The sequence below is a fragment of the Stigmatopora argus genome, chromosome 11 (genome assembly GCF_051989625.1).
Source record: "Stigmatopora argus isolate UIUO_Sarg chromosome 11, RoL_Sarg_1.0, whole genome shotgun sequence".
Lineage (NCBI taxonomy): Eukaryota > Metazoa > Chordata > Actinopteri > Syngnathiformes > Syngnathidae > Stigmatopora > Stigmatopora argus.
Window position 1 is genome coordinate 17,950,007 of NC_135397.1, and position 7,119 is coordinate 17,957,125.

General features: G+C 43.2%; 1 long non-coding RNA gene across 1 annotated transcript; it reads left to right on the top strand.

Moving 5' to 3' along the window:
- The first annotated feature begins 230 nt into the window (after positions 1-230).
- LOC144084528 (uncharacterized) lies at positions 231-6,865 on the top strand. The gene is made up of 2 exons (XR_013303840.1): positions 231-824; positions 897-6,865. It is a non-coding gene; the product is annotated as an uncharacterized LOC144084528 (long non-coding RNA).
- The last annotated feature ends 254 nt before the right edge of the window (positions 6,866-7,119 follow it).

Consider the following 7,119-nt stretch of genomic DNA (forward strand, 5'->3'; position numbering starts at 1 on the left):
TGAGGCTGAAAAAATGGTGATGACCAATGGTTACCAATGGTGATGATGTCTTCAGTTGAGTGGCGGGCCGTCGAAATATCTGAATTATATATAATATTTTGTCCATCAATACTTATTAAATAATTCTAAGTTGTCTGTTAGTTTCCTTTCATTGCTTTTCCCCATGGTTGCACTGCTTCCAGATGTGTGTTTTGATATTGAAGCATTTAACCAATCACATTTCAGCCATTATTTGTTGCCAGGGTCAGAAATCTGCCTAAAGGCCTTCACAATCAGTTCTGCAGGCTTTGCTGCATTAAACAAGCGTCGATAAGACTGTTGCTTTAAACAATCAGATTTCGAGTTGGCAACACCACAATGCCTTGTCACAGGCACAGGGATACGTCATCGCTTTCACCAACTATGATTGGCTAGTGATTAGCCAGAGCTACCAAACTATCTGCAGCGAACTGCACAAGCAAATATATTGGTGTGTTGATTTAAAGCCATTTTCAAGACGGACTATGCCAGAAATACAACAGGCCAGGCTCGACTTTCAGCATTAGCTTCGATGGCGATAGAAAAGAAGGAAGAAAGAAAGGATAAAAAAAATAAAAATAAAAATAAAATCAGACTTAGGCTTGTCATCATCATTGACTAGACAAAAGCCTAATTGTCATCATACCCAGCTGCGTATGACGAAATTGAAAGTGCTTCTCCACAAAGTGCGCTTTTCCCAGGCAAGAGCCCAACCAAGTGATAGTTTCAGACTTGCTGGCACTCTGCCGTGATGGATACATCGCATCACCTCCCGAGCGCAACCAACTCCCGGCGACTGCGAAAAGGTTTGCCTCACCGATGCCAACAAAGAATAAAATGGATCACTTCCCTCCCACTGTCTGCTTACTTACCTTCAGTCAGCCAGCAGGAGGCAGATCACCGCCCAACGTCCTTCATGTTTCCTCACCCCGAAGTTGTTACACAGAGGGGATTGTGTGTCGTGCTACTGCAATTCAGAGTCCTGATGGGTGTGGGAAAGAAGCTGTCCTTAAGCCTCTTTGTCCGTGCTTTGTGAGACCGGTAGCGCCTGCCAGAGGGAAGCAGCTGGAACAGGTTGTGACCAGGGTGGTCCGGGTCCCCAACAATGTTCCCGGCTCTGCTGAGGTAACGAGGGCTGGCAATATCTTCCAGTGAGGGCAGAGAGCAGCCGACGATCCTCTGGGCAGTGTTAATCACTCTCTGCATGGCCTTTTTGTCTGCTGCCGTGCTTCCAGTGTACCACACTGTGATGCCGTATGCCAGGATGCTCTCCACAGTGGCTTTATAGAAAGTTACCAGAAGCTTAGTGTCCAAGTTGTTCCTCCTGAGTACCCTCACGAAATTGAGTCGTTTCTGGGCCTTCTTCACTACTGCCGTGGTGTTTGTGGACCAGGAGAGCTTGTCTGTGACGTGGACCCCCAGGAATTTAAAGGACTGGACCCTGTCTACACGAACTCCATTTATGAGGAGTGGGGCCAGATCTGTGCTCTGTTTGCGGAAGTCCAGGATTATTTCTTTAGTTTTTGTGTTGTTCAGTGTGAGGTTGTTCATCGAGCACCACAAAGACAGTTTGTTGACCTCGTCTCTATAGGCCGCTTCATCCCCTTCTGAGATGAGTCCGACCACAGTGGTGTCATCAGCAAATTTGATGATGTAGTTAGACTGGTGGGTTGGTGTACAGTCATAAGTGTACAAGGAGTACAGAAGAGGACTCAGTACACAGCCTTGAGGGGAGCCAGTGCTCAGTGTAATGGAGGAAGAAAGGTGGGAACCAAGTCTAACAGTTTGTGGTCGGTTGGTTAGGAAGTTCTTTATCCAACAGCAGATGGAGGAGAATAGTCCAAGGTGGGAGAGTTTGTCAGTCAGAATGTCCGGTTTCATGGTGTTGCAGGCTGAGCTATAGTCAATGAAAAGCGTCCTCACGTAATTCCCATGGTGTTCGAGGTGGCTCAATGCTGTATGTAGAGCAATGGTGATAGCATCCTCAGTGGACCTGTTAGCTCTATAAGCAAACTGGTGAGGGTCAACTGAGGGAGAGATTGTATTCCTGATATGGCGGGCTATCAACTTTTCAAAGCACTTCATGATCACAGGCGTGAGAGCAACAGGCCTATAATCATTCATGCTGTCAATGGTTGGCTTTTTGGGGACAGATATAATGGTGGCAGATTTCAGGCAGGATGGGATTGGATTGGATAACTTTATTCATCCCGTATTCGGGAAATTTCATTGTGACAGTAGCAGAATGATGGATTGTTGCAGGGAACAATTGAAGATTTTTGTGAAGACTCCAGCCAGCTGGTCAGCACAGGCTTTGAGCACCTTCCCAGGTACTCCATCTGGGCCAGCAGCCTTCCTGGTATTCACAGACCGCATTTCCAGTCTCACTTCCTGTTCCTGGAACTTCAGTGTATTGCTGCAGGGTAGTGGCGGGGGTGTTGAGACTGGGTCTGATTTGTCAGTCTCAAAGCGGGCAAAGAAACGGTTCAGTTCCTCCGCTAGTGAGGCATCTGCGTTAACAGACATATTATTGTTATTGTAGTTGGTAATATGTCGTATTCCCTGCCACATCTTCTTTGGGTTATTTTCTGTGAAGTGCTCCTCAATTTTCTTAGTATATTCTGCCTTGGCCTTTTTAATGCCTCTTTTCAGCTCAGCTCTGGCAGCTCTATATTTCATCTTGTCCCCTGATCTGAAAGCGGTGTTACGGCATTTGATGAGTGGCTGTGTCTCCTTGGTCATCCAGGGTTTTTGGTTAGGAAAAACCCGCATTTGTTTATTTCTAGTGACGTCGTCCATGCAGTTTTTGATATAGGAAAGTACAGCGTCCGTATAGTCCTGGAGGTTGTCGTGTTCAAAGAGTTCCCAGTTGGTGCGGAAAAAACAGTCCTGCAGCTGAGAAAGGGCGTCCTCAGGCCAAGTTTTTATTGTCTTTATTTGTGGCCTTGTTAGCCTCCGGAATGGAGTGTATACTGGGGTGAGGGCTAGACAGAGGTGATCTGATCCATCTAGGTGAGGGAGGGAAGTGGCTTTGTAAGCATGTTTGATGTTAGAATAAACATGGTCAAGAGTTTTGTCTCCCCTCGTGTGACATTTTACGTATTGGATAAACTTAGGTAGAACAGTCTTTAAACATGCTCTGTTGAAGTCACCAGCAACAATAAAGACTCCATCGGGGTGGTCAAACTGTTGTTTGTTTACAGCCATTAGCAGGAGTTTAGTGCCGTGTTGACGTTAGCATCAGGAGGAATATAGATCGCCGTTACTATGACGACCGTTAGCTCTCTCGGTAGAAAGTAGGGCCTACATCGTACTGCCAATAGCTCTAAGTCCGGGGAACAGTGAGTGTCAATGATCCTACTGTCACCACACCATTCATTATGTATGAACAAGCAAAGTCCTCCTCCTCTGCTTTTGCCTGTTAGTTCCTTTGAACGATCGTTCCGAAAAAGCGTTCGGCTAGCTAGCGATACCGCAGCGTCAGGGATTTGCGGGTGTAGCCACGTTTCCGTGATGAGAATATTGTTACAGTTCTTAACAAAGCTGTTGGTAGCAATTCGAAGTTCCAACTCATCCATTTTGTGGGTGATGGATCTGGCGTTGGTCAAAAAGATACTCGGAAGCAGTGCTCGGTGTGGTTGTTGACTTAGCTTAGCAGCAAGGCCCGCCCGACAACCCCGCTTTTGCTTCCTTTCTCTCCGCCGCCTTCGCCTCCTTCGACGTGCTTTGAGTGGGCTGACTATCCACGAAGATCCCGGAGGTCTCGAGATGCCCTCGGGGATATCGTAGGTTCGTTGGTAGTTTGTTGTGACATCGGATATATCTCATCTCCTTCCGATAGCAATTAAGTCGTGGCGACTGCAGGAAAAGTTTGCCTCGCAGATGTTGGTATATAACGATAGGATTGAGAAAAGAAAACACCAAACTGGAGAGCAAAAAGCCGCTGCATCCGTGTGCGCCGCCATTTTGGACCAATTTTGGATGGATATTGTGTACAGTTAAAAATGATTTTTGGTGAGTAAAATATGGCTATATTCCTAAATAGCATTTTAATTGTGGGCCCGGTTCTGATATCTGAAAAGCTCCAGTGTTTGTATTTAAGCTCCAGGGTTTGTATTTAATCACTAAATGCTGCTAGGAAGTGGAGTTTAGTGCAATTTTTGCCGTTTCGCCGTTGACGTCCATCGCTGTCTTTTCCCGGGGAAATCACCCCCCTGGCCTGGTTGTAATGTCTCAAAAGCTCCAGTATTTGTATTCAATCAATAAATGTTGCTAGGAAGTGGATTTTAGTGCATTTTTTGCCGTTTCACGTATGGACGTATCGACGTTCATCGCTGTCTTTTTACCGGGGAAATGATACTCCGGGCCCGGTTCTGATGTCTAAGAAGCTCCAGTATTTGTATTTAAACAATAAATGCTGTTTTCGGCTGGATTTTACCCCATTTTCGGGCAATGTTTGCCCGTACGCCTTTGACGTTTATCGCTGTCTTTTCCCGGGAAAATCGCCCCCCTGGCCTGGTTTTAATGTGTGAAAAGCTCCAGTATTTGAATTTAATCATGAACTGCTGCTAGGAAGTGGATTTTACCCCATTTTTGTGCATTGATTTATTGATTATTTTTTATGTGTCGCAGCTCTAGCTGCAGTAATGTTGCTAGGAAGTGGATTTTAGTGCATTTTTTGCTATAAATATATATATATATATATATATATATATATATATATATATATATATATATATATATAATTTTTTTCCCCCCAAAAATGAATTTCTCCAATTATTGCATGACCTTTACCATGATCTTTTTTTTACTTCAGTGTTATTAAATGATGCTGTGATTCTGAACTTTGTTTGTGTCGCAGGTGAGAAACCATTCCAGTGTGAATTTTGTGAGCGTCGCTTTGCCAACAGTAGTGACCGCAAGAAGCATTCACAAGTCCACAGCTCTTCAAAACCATATGACTGTAAGGCTCTGGGCTGTAACAAGTCATATACACATCCAAGCTCCTTGCGCAAGCACATGAAAATCCACATCAAATCATCACCTACCTCGGACCCCTATGACATATATGATGCTGTTCATCAACATCAACGACCTCAGCCTCTTCTTGAACCACTTGACCTTAAAATTAACCACATGTCACCATCATACAGCATTAAGAACACACATTTAGAGTGTGATCACAGTATATCTGATAAAATAAACCACAAACTACAACCATGTTCATCTCCATTGGCAATGCCTTTGGACCTATCTCTGTCCGGACTCAAGAATCAGCTGGCCCAGCAGCATCAACAGATTCATAGGACCCCAGCAAGGAGCCAGCTATCAGTCAACCCAGCCGTACCTGAATTGCCTAATATCAAGGAATGGTATGTCTGTACCAGAACTACAATACCAAACCTACCTATTCCTCACCCAGATGACATTAAATCAGAACGAATTGACGAGGAGGATTATGTTACGTAATAGGGTAGGAGCTGCAGTGAATGAGGTTAAGGATGAACAAATAAATCAAAAATCATTCCGAGAATGGTCCTGTATTATTTTTAAGGGACTGATTTTAATTCCTCAAGACACCACAAGCTAGCCTTTTTTTGCTGAAAAAAATAAAAAGATTGTTGTGAACTATACTGCTATGCACATTCAAAGTATGATTGAGATATGTATTTGGGTTTTCCCTGATGATATGCTTTGTATAATTATTTGGGTCTTTTATTTTAATTATTTAATGTATTATTCAGCACCGCTTTATCCTTGTCAGGGTCACAGGATGCTGGAGCCCATCTTAGTTTAAAGACAGACTACACTCTAAACTGGCTGCCAGTCTGTGGTAAGGCACAAATAGAGACAGACAACCATTCACACTCACAACTGCACCTCCACCAAGTGTGAATCGAAACCATGCTTCCCACATCGAATGTGCTTAGACATCTCATTGTTAAACCAATGTTACTGTATTGTATTTTTCGACATGATTGATCGTGTTGTAAATACTTGAATTTTGCTCTTTGTTTTCAAAGTAAAAGTTACATAGCAAATTAGTAGGCTATTCATTCATTCACTGCCAGCCTTGTTCATGCCACCCAGCAGTCGACAAATAGAATGTGTATATTTATATATACACCGTATATACTCGCATATAAGCCACCCGTGCGTATAAGCCACACCCTGAAAATTGCCTTGAAGTTATTGAATTTTACAATTTCTCACGACGCCGATTCCCAATTTTCACCTCAATATTCATGGTTTTAATAGGGAGTACAAATGTCTTACTTTGAAGGGAAAATCTTAAGAAAAATCATCACAAGTGGTTAGTTAGTCTGAGATACTGTATGAATCAAAACATTATTAGGGTAAATATCATAAGGAAGTTAATATGCCTGTCTTTGTTAATGCATAATATCAAATTATTCAATTTGAAAAAGAAATAAGTCTGTCCTGATGAGAACCTGATGCTTTCTAATTACCAAAAATACAATTTTCTTACCAGAGGTTTAAGATTTTGTGGCAGTCATATTGCTTCTAATGTCAAAATATCTCAATTATTTCGATTGTTCATATTACTGCAATAGTTGTATGTTACTTTCGAGCAAGAAATACAAAAAAAAATCAAAGTGGAATTTTGTTTTATTTAAAAATCATGGCTACTCGCATCTAGCCAGTTAGAGCAAGTTTAACTAGGTTTAGACGGCAGCGCCCTAGCAGAGATGGCTACCTGGGACCTAGGTCCCAGGGCTGTGCCCCGAGTGAGCAGTGACAGGAACGAGTTTTTTCAAGTTTTATGCAAGATTAATTTTTTCTTGAATTCCATTCATATACATCAAAATAAAATTTGTTTAGCGTTTTACCTGTTTATCTTTTCTATTTTGAAATAACTGACCGTATCGGCATTCGCTTGCGGGGAGGGGGAGAAGAGGGAGGGAGAGAGAGAGAGACAGTGTGGGAGAACGCGCGAGCAAGAGAGCAGAATAGAGTGCGAGAAAAAGGAGCAAGAGCACAAGAGAGAAAAAGAGAGAGAGAAAGTAAGCGAGCGAGAGAAAGAGAGTGAGGGCGGGGGAAAGAGTGAGTGAGCGCGAGAGAGAGAGAATGCAAAGGAGC